Source organism: Rhinolophus sinicus, chromosome 2 (genome assembly GCF_057876585.1).
Source record: "Rhinolophus sinicus isolate RSI-liver-muscle chromosome 2, RSI-T2T, whole genome shotgun sequence".
NCBI classification, from domain to species: domain Eukaryota; kingdom Metazoa; phylum Chordata; class Mammalia; order Chiroptera; family Rhinolophidae; genus Rhinolophus; species Rhinolophus sinicus.
Genome location: NC_142502.1, coordinates 42,368,641 through 42,383,827, shown reverse-complemented (window position 1 = coordinate 42,383,827; position 15,187 = coordinate 42,368,641). Strand labels below are relative to the sequence as shown.

At 34.1% G+C, this 15,187-nt stretch overlaps 1 protein-coding gene across 5 annotated transcripts in view; it reads right to left on the bottom strand.

Moving 5' to 3' along the window:
- The window catches only part of HS3ST5 (heparan sulfate-glucosamine 3-sulfotransferase 5), a 250,976-nt gene that overhangs the window by 142,008 nt on the left and 93,781 nt on the right, over nt 1–15,187 (bottom strand). For all 5 annotated transcript variants that reach the window (XM_074333460.2, XM_088795502.1, XM_019742909.3 and 2 more), the window contains one exon: nt 5,979–6,170. The gene's annotated coding sequence lies outside the window, so the exon portion shown is untranslated. The remainder of the gene's footprint in view (nt 1–5,978; nt 6,171–15,187) is intronic.

The following is a 15,187-nucleotide window of genomic DNA, read 5'->3' as shown; positions in this document are numbered from 1 at the left end:
TCTATTTCACTTGTGAAACTAAGCATCTTTGCATGACAACTAAGTTGAGTTAATGGGACTATGCTTGAAGGATGTGGTAACTTGGACCTGGAGTTACCTAGTTGTTACTGAACTCAGGACTCTGCAAAATGAAGGCAGGAACCTTGCTGCGAGGAGGATAGGAAAATTATTATAATCTGCATTCCTAAACTGAACGAGAATTTTTGCTCAGCAGAAACCTCTTGACTGCAAAAACTCTGAAATTATATCCTGCTGTTAAGAACACCTGTTGGGGTACGGGGAATCAAAACATTCCACTTGCTTCAAATAGAAGAAGTGTGATACATATATTTACAGTCCTAGTGGAAGCTGCTTTCTTTTTCAAAACGAGAAAGACCTTATAACCCTTTTATAGCTCATAATGAAAAAAAAGTAGTCATTACTCAACTACTTAATATTTGGTTAATAGGTAGTTTTAATTATCTTTAAAATAGAAATATTTTCCCTCAAAAATAAATTTCAGCATAAGTGTTTTGCTTTATACTACTGAAGATGACACTTTAGACTTAGTCCAGCACCTGAAATATGGACTATTGATATTTCTTAGGATGTTTTGAGAAGTTTATTTGCTCAACAAATACCCATGGGAGCCCTTAAAGCTATTATTCATTCATGATTGTATACCTTCATTATGTATTATACCCATCAATATGCACTATAGTTTCTCTTTTGTATTAGTTAATACTTTTTGGCCCTAAATTTAATCTTTTTTCACATTAAGATTCTACAATGGCCCCACTCCCCTTATCTGTGGTTTCACTTTCTTTGGTTTAAGTTACCTGCAGTCAACCACAGTCCGAAAATATTAAACAGAAAATTCCAAAAAGAAACAATTCATGTTTTAAATCGTGTACCATTCTGAGTAGTGTGATGAAATCTCAAGCAGTCCTGCTCCATCCTGCCAAGGATGTGAATCATCCCTTTGTCCAGTGAATCCATGCTGGATTCGCTACCTGCCCATTAGTCACTTAGCAGCCATTTCAATTATGAGAGAGAGAAAGAGAGAGGGAGAGAGAGAGAACATACACATAACTTTTATTATAGTATATCGTTATTATTGCTGTATTTCATTGTTAGTTGTTATTTCTTATAGTGCCTCATTTATAAATTTAAGTTTACCATAGGTGTATATGTATAGGAAAGAGCATATTATATGTAAGTGTTCAGTACTCCTCGTGCTTTCAGGCATGCACCAGGTGTCTTCGAACATATCCCCCATGGATAACAGGGAGGGGGGAACTACTGTAACTCCTAATTTCTTTGGGTTCCATTTGCCTACTATACCTTTGTCTACCCTTTCATTTTCAAGCTTTTGAATAACTCTGTTTTGGTTGCATCCTTGTATGCAGCTTAGAATTTGGTTCTGCACTGTGTAATAGTGGCCTCAAGAAGGGCTCATGATAACATTTCCTGAGTTCCTCTATGTTCAGAATATTTGCCTCTAGTTTTTTGCCTTGAAAGGCAGTTTGGCTGGTCATAAAACCCTCGGTACCCACTTTTTCCCCCTTTCCTATAATGATGGTGAATTCATGATTTCCCAAGGCATCCTAATTCATTGTTGGATAGCTCAACTTTTACCAGGTGGCTTTTTTGTTGTTGTTAAGTTTTGCCAAAATCGCTCTCCTTGAAAACTTCTAATAAATCATCCTATAGTCTATTCTAAATATTTCTCTTCTCCAGGATGAAAGAAACAAGTCACTGAAGGAAAGTTCTTAAGGCCAAAATAGCTTCAAAATACCTTTCAGTAGAGCTAATGATTTGTTTGCTCAGTTAGCTCAAGTCATTGCATCTTCTTTGCCTTCTTTGTGCCTTCATCATAGCACTCCTTTAAAGCAAGTTAGAGTTATCATATCAGGGCCGGAAGGGACCACTGGGATCATCTGATACAAAGGCCTCATTTTAGGATGAAGAAACTGAGGCCCAGGGGAAGGTAAAGAGATTACCCTCAGGTGATGCCACTACCAGGAAACTGAATCTAATCTTGGATCCCAGTGATCCCCAGACAAGGATTCTTTTTACTGCACTGAGTCCTTCAAACATATAATGATTGTGTGTGTGGTGTGTGTGTGGTGAGAACATTTAAGATCCACTCTCTTAATTATGTGAGGTGATGAATGTGTTAACTAACCTTATTGTGGTATTAGGTTGGTGCAAAAGTAATTGTGGTTTTTGCAATTATTTTTAACCTTTTAGATTGCAATTACTTTTGTATCAACCTAATAATAATTTTGTAATATATATGTTTCAAGTGGTCACGCGGTGTACCTTAAATATACACAAAGTTATATATCCATTATATCTCACTAAAGGTGGAAAAAATACAATGACCAAAAATGTTTCATTGCACTGAAAAAACTTAACATAAGCCCCGTCACATAAGAGAATTTACTTAAGGTCTGCTTGATAATCATCATTTAATTTTTTTTCCCCAACTACACAGAACGACACATGCAGGATAGCTGAATCAGAGAATTTTCAGCGGGTTTGTTGTTCATTTACATAAATTGTCACTTTCATTTTCTGTTTCTTGAAACTGCAGAACTTCAGATAAATGTAGATTTAGTTTTCCTACCCCCAAATCCCCAAACCATCATTTTGAAATCAAATTACACAGCTTATGCTTAAAACATAAGGGCCAGATTCTATCTTCATATATACCACCCACTCTCTAACAGCAGAAATTGGCCCCAAAAACCCATTAACAAATATTGTCATTAAACTAAAGAGCTAATTACTTTGGATTCAGACAGAATGAACAAAATCATAGGCCAACCACAGCTGGTTGTAATAATGGTGAGACTAACCGTATGTTACACTGGAGATTTAAATAACAAAGACATATTAACACTAATGTAACCAAACATACAACATTATCCTCCAAATGGAGCAAATTATTATAGTTAGAAAAGTCTTGAAAGCACATTGGAATTATCTGATACAAGAAATGAAGAATATTTCTAAAGAATTAATCATCATAATTTGAAATTATCAGTGTTTAATGAGGAGGGAAACTTGAGAAATTTATTCTACCACAATATTCCACAAAGGAAAAATTACGTCTAAAAATCATTTTGATCTAGTAGGAAGTACTACTCTTATATTCAATCAAATCAGTTTAATACTATAAGATGAAAGAGGCTTGCTTTAAGGCTATTTTAAATAACTATTAGTAGAACTACCTTACAGTTCTGTAAAAATGAAGTTACCAGATAACTGAATATTTTCCAAGCCCTTAACACTATGTTAAAATTACATTAATAAACATACTTTAAAGAAAGTTTTACAAACCCTGAGAAGTAATAAAAATCAACCATAATTTTATCAATTGAGCATAATCATTAATAATATTGTGGTGTATATTACTTCAATTTTCTTCCTATGAATCTGCAGCTTTTTTAATAAAAATGAGACTACATCATAATATGGTTTTAAAACTTTTTTCATTTATGAATATTATGAGCATTTCCCCACATCAATAATTATATTTCTACTACACAAATCTTAATGATTTCCCAACTTCTTAAATTGAGAATAATAAACCCATTTTAATCTTTTAGGATATCTCACAAATATAATTATTGTACTGTTTCATAATAACACTAATACCCCCCAGAGTTTCTCATTTAAACCTCCTTTCTTCTGTACTGAATGTTCCCAGGTGCCTCTATTGTTTAAAAGCTGTATCCAGATAAAGCTGACCCAACCTGAAATACACCTAAATTTCCTGTTTTAATTTCTTGACTAATGACATGCAAGATGATCTACTGATGACTAAAATAATTAATGATTTTAAATTCAATTACATGTATAAGTACTCAGGTATTTTCTTCATTTCTTCAACCTTCATCTTGGAAGAAAATTTCTTCTTACCTTCCTTCCTAAAAAAATCATTATTTAAAAACACGTGCTTAGTTTTTCCTTGTTAATAAGTTATAGCTGACCAGACTGATGTTTACTGCTCTTTGTATTAAGGTTTTATATGGCAAGTTTGGAGAAAAAAGATGCTGTTATACATGAGAGGACCAGACTAGAAGATCTCAAAGGTCCTTGTCTGTTCTAAAAGCTTATGCTTCTATGAAGTTTCTGTAATTTATTCTTTTGTTGTGTATTTTACTTCCTGAGTATGAAGGCTGCCTCACTCAGGTTCCCTGAAATACATTCTAAGTTTTCTTCAGGGAGCCACAATTTAAGATAAATATGCCAATGAGAATGAATGTGACTCACTGGAGGAATCAATTCCATTCTCTCTCCACCTGCTCCTCAGCAAAAAGGAACAGAAAAAAAAGAAAGAGCAGAAAAGTAGTTTCTATATTACGTTTTTCTGAAATTGAAATATTACAGATTTGCACTCAAAGCTTTATTAAATCTAATTTGGATACTTTATTGAACCATAAACTTTTGTACTATGTATTTGAGGTTTTCACGATCTTGTCTACCAAAAATTTTAGGATTTTATCATCAGGCATGGCAGTCTTAATATTGAGAACAATTCTGGCAACAAATGCATGTGAGAATTCATTATTATAGTTAATTCAATGATGTAAATCTTTAATTTTGATTACTTGAAAAAGTGTTGCCTTATTTTATGCATATGATATATTCATTTATTTGTGTAATGCTAATAGCTAATAGGCACTATAAGGATATACTTCTTTTTGATTAAGGGTTTAGTTTTACCTTTTGATATTTTATGGACAAGAAATTCTACACAATTTGAATAAGTGCACATGAAGACTGATAGAAGAAAATGTCTAGAAGCCTGAAAGTCAATCAAAGGATTTTGATTAAATACTTCACTATTTACTATAAAAATAATGCCATACTTTTAAGGAATCATCACAATTTAAGATCTGAATATGTCCCTACATTTTATAAGCTTAAATTTTATAAACTTAAAATTGCAAATTATAAAAATGAAGTAGCTAAATTGAGATATAGGAAACAGAAATACAAAAAAGTGATATTCAGTAAATGTACATGTAACCTGTTATAAGTGTATCACATGATTAATAAGTTTTTATCTGCAAAGGAAAAAAAGAGTAGCGAATGATGTATTAAGCATATCTGCTCTTTTGAAATTTAAGGCTGAGTTTCCAAAATGAAGAGAAAAAGAAAACACCCTAAAAAAATGTAGAAATGCTTGGCCAATCCTGGTAAGAATTCATCATTTTCATCTTCTAGATATTTCTTGGAATTAGATCAATAACCATAAACATCTGTATAAATTTACATTACACAGAATCGAGAAACAGCTAAAGAAAGCAGTGACAGGACTGTCACTCTGAAAGAGAAATAGGAACACCTGGGAATAAGCTCATCATATTAAACTTTGAGAAGGAATATTAAAGAAAATTAATAATTCAATTTGCAGGTGGGGGTCAAAAAGGGAGCACTAATTTAGCATCTCTGTGCTAAAATCACCCCTTATTTATTCTTGGGACTGAAGGAAACAACATAAAACCCCATTTAATATGAAATTTGAAAATTAGAAGCATATTATTTTGAATGCCAATTTCCGTGTTTCTCAAAGACCTGAGAGCCACCTTTATCAGGATCACTTGGGGGTGGGTAACTATAAAAATGCAGATTGTGGGGTCACATCCCAGACCTAGTGAATCTCTGTAAAATATGCCCAGTATCAGCTGTTAAGGACCTCCCTCTACCCCCACGTGACTCTTATGCATATTAAAACTTGAGAACCATTGTATGTCATACTTTTTTGTGTAAAATAGATTATCAGATGTCAAGATTACCATTATGCTTGCTTGCATTTACGTGGCATATAACAACCCTTCAATTTAGCATTTCATTTCCCTTTTTTGTTGTGGAACTGCACATAGCTGGCTATTTTCCTTATATTCAATAACTGCTTTTAATTTTGTATATTTTATTATATTAAACATTCACAAGAATGTGAGTTACTTCCAAAATTCACTTACCTTTACATCCTTATGCTTATTCAGAAAGTTCTGAACATATACGATGGGACTTTTCAGGAACAACGTCTACAGTGGCTTCTCTGTTTAATTTCCAAGGTTTTCAAAGCTGGCCAAGGAGTCTCCTTAGGTAGACACCAGAAACGTCATTCAGAAGGGAAGACAACGCTGTAGCCTCTAGGTACCGGATTATCTCTGAACAGAACAGAAAAACATGTAGTTGGTCACCTGAAATTCATAGAGAATCTGCTATGGAGGTTATTTTCAGTAAACTAGCAGTGTTACTAAATTTAAATTTGGCCTGGGTTTGCTGCTCCTGATTTAGCACAGTTGTCCTTTAAAATTTCATGTCATTGTGAAGTCAGAATTGCATGACGCTGCTACCTGCAGAGGATTCTGGTTGAATTCATATTGCTTTAATTGACTATTTTTTCCAAACACTGCATCAAGTGATATAATCACTAATTTTATTTGGATATGCAGATACTACATTTGGGTGATGAATTTCTTTCTAAGTCAAGGTTGATGAGAGCTCTTGGAAATATATCCTTATATAAGACTCGATCACACCCTATAAAAGATAAAATGTGATACTTTTACTAAATCCCCAGGGAATCCTCTGCTACTTTTGCTCTACTTTCTTTTGCATGCATGATGCTTGCCAAGATAATTAGACATAAATAAAAATAATATCCTTTCTAGTCAATATGTGTTGGCTACTCAGGGAAACTAAAATTCTTACACCTTTAGTGAATGAGTTAAGCAAACATTGGTAGTGGCTAATGGATAAAGAAAATAAAGACATCTGTTTTTAAAATTGGTAATCAATCTTGCAAATATTCTCCTAAAGAACAAATAAAGCAATATATACAAATAAATACAAAGTCAAATACTAAATGACAAGAGTGTAATTAATACATATGGAAGCATAGAGTACACTGTAAAACAATAGGTTTTTAAGGAAGACCTACTGCTTCGCCACCTAAAAATCATTCCCAACTTCCTTCTTTGCTGTGTCTCACAAATAGAGAATGGGAAGTCAAATATTCACCCTCCCATCGTTCCTTTCTGCTAAAAGTAGTCATGTGACCCCATTCTGGCCCATAAACTAAGAAGTATGCTGGGTAAGATAGCCAGGCAGACATTTTCTGTATTGATAAATAAGGCAGTCCTGTTCCTCTTCTTTATTTATCACAATTGCTTGTCTTTAATGAGGATGTGATGCTTGGAGGGAGAGCAGTCATCTTGTGACCATGATGTAAAGCATAACACGAGTCCAGGTAAACATAAAGGTATAGGCTGTGTTATGGATGAACAGCTGAATCAACAGTACTAACTGCTTCCTGTGGAATTGTACTTCTTTAAGCCATTGAGCTTTCCATTGCTTGCTCACAGAATCATTTCAGTTTGACAAAGTGTTCAAAAACCATCTGTTAAACAGTAAGCGTCACTGCAATGATTGTAATGGCATCTACCTTTTTACACTGCAGTATAATCTGTAAGTTCTCATTTTGTGGAGTCAAGGGCAGCCTTCTTTTGGAAAAATTAATATAAGACCCGGTCTTATTTTACTATAAGATCGGGTATGATATGATATGACATATGATATGATAAGATATGATATAATATAGTATACACCGAGTCATATTAATTTTTGCTTAAAAGACTCATTAGAGCTGATTGTCCAGCTAGGTCTTATTTTTGGGGAAACACAGTATTATCTTGCTGTGTCCTCTGGATTCTTTGTTTGGAAAATATTGTTCACATCCATCACTTCTTTACTGTCTTCCTTTCATCAACATTTCTCACTCAGTCACAGTCTGGGTTTTCACTGTCTCTTTCTTAGACTGTTACTGTAGACTTTTCAACAGATTTCTCTTTTTCTTTTTTCTTAAACATTGCAGTATGTACTACAGTTACCTTAAGACTTAACTTCCTAAAACATTTCTTTGGATCCCTGTTCTATTCAAAACATAAGAACTCCTTTTGGTCTTATGGATTAAATCCAAGTTTCTCAATTTGACACTTAAGACTCTAGTAACATAGATTATTCTGGATTTCCTATGTCTCTTCCCTAATATTCTAGGTGGTTTGGCGGGAGTATCTGTCTCCACTCCTGAGGGGCACCCTAGCTAGCTTAAAATAATCCATGTATCTCCATCACTACCTACAATGTTAGGGATGGGCACATGACCTTAAAATGTTAATGATCTCCATTCTGGAGTTTTTGTTGCCCTATTGTGATAAAAACAAAAATAAAACAAAAACTTTGCTTTTCTTGATGGATATGAGCCTGTTAACATGCAGTGTCAAGAACTACTGGCAGACTGCCAAAACTTAAGTCATCACCAAGGATATAGCTGAGAAATAGAAAAAGAGAAACTGGGTTCTGAACATGTTTTTCACCTCTGGACAGACCCTTACTTACAGATAGAATACTCTGAACTTCTCTGTTATGTGTGAATTTATAGATTCCTTTCTTTTTTCTTTCTTTTTTTTTTTTTTCCTTTTCTTTTTTTTTTTGGTTAAGCCAGTTTGGGTTGGTATCTCTGTTACTTGTAAGCATTGTAAGCAAAAAGATCTTTGCAGTGTATTTATTTATAAATACCTGCCTGCCATTTCATTCATTTGCACTTCTCTCTCTTCATATCAATACTCTACCTTTGTAAAAATAATCCAGCCCTCCTCTCCCATGAAACATTTCCAGATATTTTCTAATTCATAATGAAAGAATGCTAATCAAAACCACGTTGTTTTCCATTGTATATATTAATAAGAGAGCTCACCAAGAATATGATGCTATCATTTGATAATGTCTCTCAAATCTTATCTTTAGTTTAACATTTTCTTCTCCTATCTCCAGAGTTTTATTTCTAACTAAATAGTTGATATCTCAACTTTGATGTCTTAAACGCTCCTCAAACTGAACTAGTCCATAACTGGACTCATAAAATCTTTCCTCTCAAACACAGCTTTCTTCTAGTGTTCCTTGATTTTGTAAATAGCATCATCAGCGATCAGTTGGATAAGCCAAAACCCAAGGTCTTTAAGCTTTTTTAAAAGGAATCAGAGTAGATTTGATCCTTCTATTTTCTCTCAGTCCTGGTAACTGATCACCAAGTCCTTTTGATTTTGTTTCATAAGTAGTTTTCAAATCTGTCTCCTTTTCTTTTTATATCCCCCTCCTCCCTCTTCTCCTCCACTACCATCACCACTACCCCCACCACCATCAGTACCACCACGAAGACCTTGTCTGTTGCATGGAATATTGCATGGCTTTTTTTCTGTCTCCCATATCACATTTTGTTTCCCTCCGATATATTCTTCTTATGGCATTTAGAATGAGCTTTTAAAAACATACAACTGATCACATCAATATGTTGTTTAAAAACCTTCAATGCCTTCTCATTGTTCTTAGAATAAAGATCAAGTACTTACATCACCTACCTAACTCTCCAGCCTCATCTCCTTAGAAGAAAGTGACCATATCTGTTTTTAAATACCTTCATTTTCAAAAATACCCAGCATTCAGCAGAATGCTAACTAAGCACATAGTAGGAAATCAAGAAATATTTGTTGAATGAATGAATAATTTCACTGCAATAACTCTTGAACCACGAACCATATTGTATTTTTATTTTTTCCTGTGTATTTTATTTTCTGAATTACTTACAAGAAGCAAAGAAATGTCACATTTCTTTGTACCCTGTATCAGAATGCTACTTAAGTACTAGGGGTTCTGAAGGTATTCAGTTGTATTGATAATGATATTCCTACTTTGCTTCCTTTTTAAAAGGTTGGCATTCATTTTCTCTCACAATGATAGGTTGTCATTTACCTATAAGATTAAATGAACATGGGGAAATATATTATTATTCTGTCAAAAAAAGACAAGTTAAAAATAGGAAACTTGTATCTGATCATAATTCTACAGAATTGGCACAGATTATGTATGAAGGAGTTGTTGTTCTGTATGACATGGAGAACCTTCAGATAAGCCTTGAGTTATGTGGACAAACAAACATAATGTTTGCTATTTTCACTGTCATATTGTCAAATATTTTATATTTCTCTTTAGAAATCTTTTACCTTTGAAAAATACAAACAAAAATTCAATACTTAAAATGATTAACAGCTGAATTTGTTTTTAATAGAGACTGATTATTTTGAAAAAATAGTTAATGCAAGCACAAACTAATTCCTAGTTATTGGATATTTACCGGAAAAGGGCAAAAGGAACTTCAGAGATTCAAAAGTTAGATACGAAATTTTAGCCTATCAGAGAAATATTTCTTAGAGTAGCCTAAAAAACAGGAATATGTACTGAGAGCCTAAAAGCAATGAAACAGTGGGGTTGTGAGTGTATTATACTAAACAGGAAGACACAGGGTTACATGTTTCATGAACCCTTCTGACTATGTTAGCTGTGTTTTCCAAGTTGCAGAATGATAGAATTAGGATTGAGGGAATGCAGAAGGAAGAAAGGCCAGGAAATGTATGATTAGACATAGCAAATTTTGTGCCTGGATAAAATTCTTCAGCAGATTTAACCTTCTGTTTCTTAAAAATTAGTTGAAACTTGCCTCAGTCATATTTATACAAGAGGTAAATGAATTTGGGTTTCTATAGACTTGTTGTTCATTATAAGTATCTTCAAGTTTTCTCAAGGTATTTAATTTTTTAGAAAGTTTATAAAATTAAAAGGAAAAGAAAGAAAACCAAACCAAACCAAAGCAAAACAAAACAAAAACACCTTCCTGCAAGAAAAGCATTTTGAGAATGACTACAAATAATTGTCTTAAAAACCAGAGAGCAGGCCATTTTACAATTTTTCCCTAGAGTATTAAAAGGTATTTCAGGTAACTAGTGATTCTTGTTTTAATATTCAACTGCTTTTCAAGCAAAATAAGAAATTCCACCAGGGTATAGACATGATTTCTTTTTTCCTATTACTTAAACTCCAAGGGATAGGTTGAAATGGCACTATTTATTTTCCTCCTCTTTCTATAAACAAAAAATGAGCTTAACTGAATAATGGAAGGACAGAGTCTTATGCTCTGCCTCTTTATACATGCTTTTCTCCTGTATAAGGGGAAAATGATTTTCAGATACGATATTTTACTTGCTAAACTTTTCTGTTTTGTTTGTTAATTTCTGAATCTGTCAGCAGATTGGGTTTGTCCTTTTGTGTGAAAATTGAAATATGTTCTATAATTATAGTATAAACCTTTTGTATTTCTTTATAAAATGATTCTTTTGTTAAAAGTATGAGATTTCCAATGGATGTCATGGCCATTTTAAAATGCTAGTAGTGCAGAATTTTTAACAACATGGAATAAAGATGTTTATGAGTGCTTAAAAATACAAAATTTCTCATTTATGTATACTTCATGTAGGTTTTCCTCTCGATAGTGCATACAAATGGAAAAAAAAAGTTTTATTTATATACCTGTGGCTCAAAGATTTAGAATACCCTATAACAGCAACTATTACTAAAAAGCAAAATTTTCCCTTATAATTTTGAAAACTTCCCAAGGAAACGAGAAATAATATTGTACTATGAGAATTAAACAAGTAAAAACTATGCATAAAACATCCGTGATTAGCCCTAGATGATAGACCTTCTGTGATTTTTGTCAACAAAAGAGTGAATAAAGAGTTTGGGAACTTCCAATATGTGCTCCATTAAGAAAATCTGGAAATGTCATTACAAGGAGACAGGCCTGAAATATGATTACAGGAGCTAAACTTTTAACATAACAGGAAGGGGATGGCAAGGTGAGAGCAGTAGTTAAAATTTTGTTTTTTTTCTTTTTTAAGTGGATCCATCTCCTACAAAATAATTCTTACACAGAATCCTAGAGTTCTGTGGAACATGGTTTGACTACCACTAGCATTGAGAATGAAGAAGATAAAATAAGTTGTCAGTATTGATCAGAATCTTGCATCTTCCTGGTAACCAGCTAAGTCACTTATTCAGAAGATTCCTTAGACTTCCCTTTAGTCTGGATGGCACCTCCCTGTACCTCACAACCATCCATGTTTACTGGTCAGCTCCCGCAGTGACTGCCGACTCAGAAAGAGGCACTCTGGGTAGAGGATAGAGAGGACAGCATCGTTCTGGACACAGCAGTAGAGTGGATCCCATTCATGAACTGACAGCCTGGTTCACTTGCTTCAGTCCCTGGGAGTCTGGCCTAATGAGATTGTGTCCTTGAGTCAAATTCTCAGGCTTGCAATGCGGAAGTTCATATTCTGAGTAGTGGTGAATTCCACAAAGGTATTATGGCTTTCATTACAGACTACCCTCTGGTCTTCTCCTTCTAACACACTGATCTCTACTCTGTGGTGCTGCTATGGACATTGTTTTTCAGGTCTTGACAAAAACTGATCATTCCAACACGTGAATTTCTCTACTCTTTTCACTATAGTGATAATTAGTACCAATTATATACAATTTACATAAGGTAACACCCACTTATAGACATAGACACAGTTCAACTATCTAATTAGGTAAAGAAGTCCTCATTAGAGACTTATAATAGGTTGAGAAATTGTGTAAATGTATATAGCTCTACTCATAATTCATAGAATGTATTTGTACTTCTGATTTTTTCTTTTAAATGTTTATTGTTTATTCCCAACTACTTTAAAGTGTATTTGTTTATTTTCTTTCAAATAATAGGAGTTGAAGTTAGTCCTCTACCTATAGTAGAATGTTTGACTTACAGAGGATGCTTAATGCATGACAATGATCACTACATACAAAATTTTGCGTAAGTGCAAAAGAGAAAAATGTTTCTAGCCTTTATCTACTATCATTTTCATTTACTTCTGGCACTGGCAAGACAGTAGATTTGCATTGATCCTGAGTGTAAGCATGATGCATTTAGATAAGCTTTGCCATCTTCACAAGATAAAATATATGCTGTATAACAATAGGTATGGCAATTTTATGCTGAATTGAAATATTTTAGACTTTGATGGGCTCAACAGATATATACATACAGAAAAAGATAGATGTCAAAGAACAGGAACCTGTTTAACTATCTCTATCTTCAGCATTGTTGACTATGGGCCCATGTTATCAGTGCTGTTTTCTCAGAATGTTTCTCAGGAAATGAGTTACGCATAACTTACATGATGACTTTAATAATGGGTCTACCTATGCTAAAATGATTTGAGATATCTTCTTGACTTATATAAAATGAAAAATTATAAATATGCTTCAAAAACTCTTCTCAACAGTCAAAGACTAACTTATTTTTTTGGTGAAAGGCATGGAGTTCAACTGTGCTGAGAAATGTAGGAAATTCATGTTAATTTATACTACATCATGGGTGTTGTTGTTTTTTCTCAAGTCTATATGACAGAAAAATTTAAGAAGCATGATTCCTTCTGTTAATGTTATCAAGGGAAAGTTCAAATGAGTCCAAACTAAACAAAAGATAGTAGTATGTATTGTTATCGAAATTGCTCTGAACCAGGGCTAAGTAAATGTAGCTTCTAATCTACAATGACCTGAGATAAATAATTTCTCCCCAAAAGGGTTTTATCTTGTCTACCCATATGAAGTGAGGTTTGACCAAACAAGGGGTTTTTAACACTTGTCTGTATGTTATAAAAATACTCACACCCAGATCCCATCCTCATAGATGCTGGTTCAGTTGGTCAGGGATGGGAAATTAGAGCCTCAAAAGTTACCCAGGTGATTGTAATATGCAACCTGAGTTGAGAATCACTGACTACGTGTCCTTTGAGCGCCTTTAGTGCCTAAGAGTCTATGATTCCAGAATTTCTGGGAGTAGTCCCTTTTATTCACACACACACACACACACACACACACACACACTGATCTTTGTTCATTAATCTGGACTCTCATTTCTAGTCTGATGGTAGTTACTACATTAGTGAGATCCAGATTTTCAACTAACAAATGATAACCATGACACCTTGCATACAAATCAGAGAAAGTATTAATGAACAGGGAAGGTAGGAAGAGGAAAGAGAAGCAGAAAAACAAAATATAAGTGCTATCAGAATATAAGCTTTCTAAGAGCAATATCATATCTGCTCAAAAACATTTAATAAAAATGTTACCAGGTGCTTATTGATATATAGAATTTTAGAATTACAAGATTTTTACAATTCCTTTACTTTCAACAAATCTTAGCAACTACAAAAAGATAACCATGATGGTGGAAACGAAGTTCACTGCTACAGAAATGTTGAGGGTTGGTCTAATTATGAAGGGGACGAATCTATTTCATTGAAGAAGATGCTTGATGTTTGTGTATTGAATGAGTGAAATTCTCCCATGTACTAAATGTAGGCCTTATATTTATCAGATGATTGGAAAATATCTTGCCTCGGAACATGTTAATGGCTTTTGCTTTGCTAAAGGAAGAGCCAGAGTGTCTCTGACCCTAATCTTCAAACTGGAATAGGATTTTCTTGAGAGGCAGCGATGTACAGCATAAATAATAAGCATATTAAGATTAGACCTCCATCTCCTCTCTTTTGTACTTCTTTGTTTGGACAGATAAGAGGCTGCAGCTAGGGTTTGAAACTGGGAAAGGAAAACTGTGGCTTATGGCTTACTTTGCTACTTATATTTAGCTCTGACCTCTGTTTCTGCAGTTGGTAGGACTCCTGGTCTTTAAGACAAGGCAGTAGGAACAGAGAACTAATTGTATCTGAAAGGCTGCCTAAGTCTTAGATTCTTCTCTTTGAAGGGGTTTGCTGTCCAGAAAGAGGTAAACCCATAGTCATTAAAATTTGTTTAGGTAACATTCATTCATTTGTTCATCCAATAAATATTTATGGTGTACCTTCTTTGTCTTAAGCCACGGGGATAGAAAGATTCTGAGATAATCTGCAACCACACAATTTATTCATTGACTTCAGTTTAAACTGCTTTAAGTCAATTCTCAATCTTTTACGCGCGCGCACACACACACACACACACACACACACACACACACACCCTTTACTCTCCATTCCACCCGCAACTCTTTTCATTCTCTAAGTGACTTTAAGAGCTGCTCAGTGGAGCCACCTCCTCACAGGACCATTCTCTGTGCTTGAGTCAATGATAGTAATTTCTGCCACCAACTTCCTTCCTATTCTTTCACTTTAATGAAAGCCCCTGCATACTTCCTGACCTAGGGGAAGGGAGGTTTCTACTTTATGATATCCATCCTATTACAGCT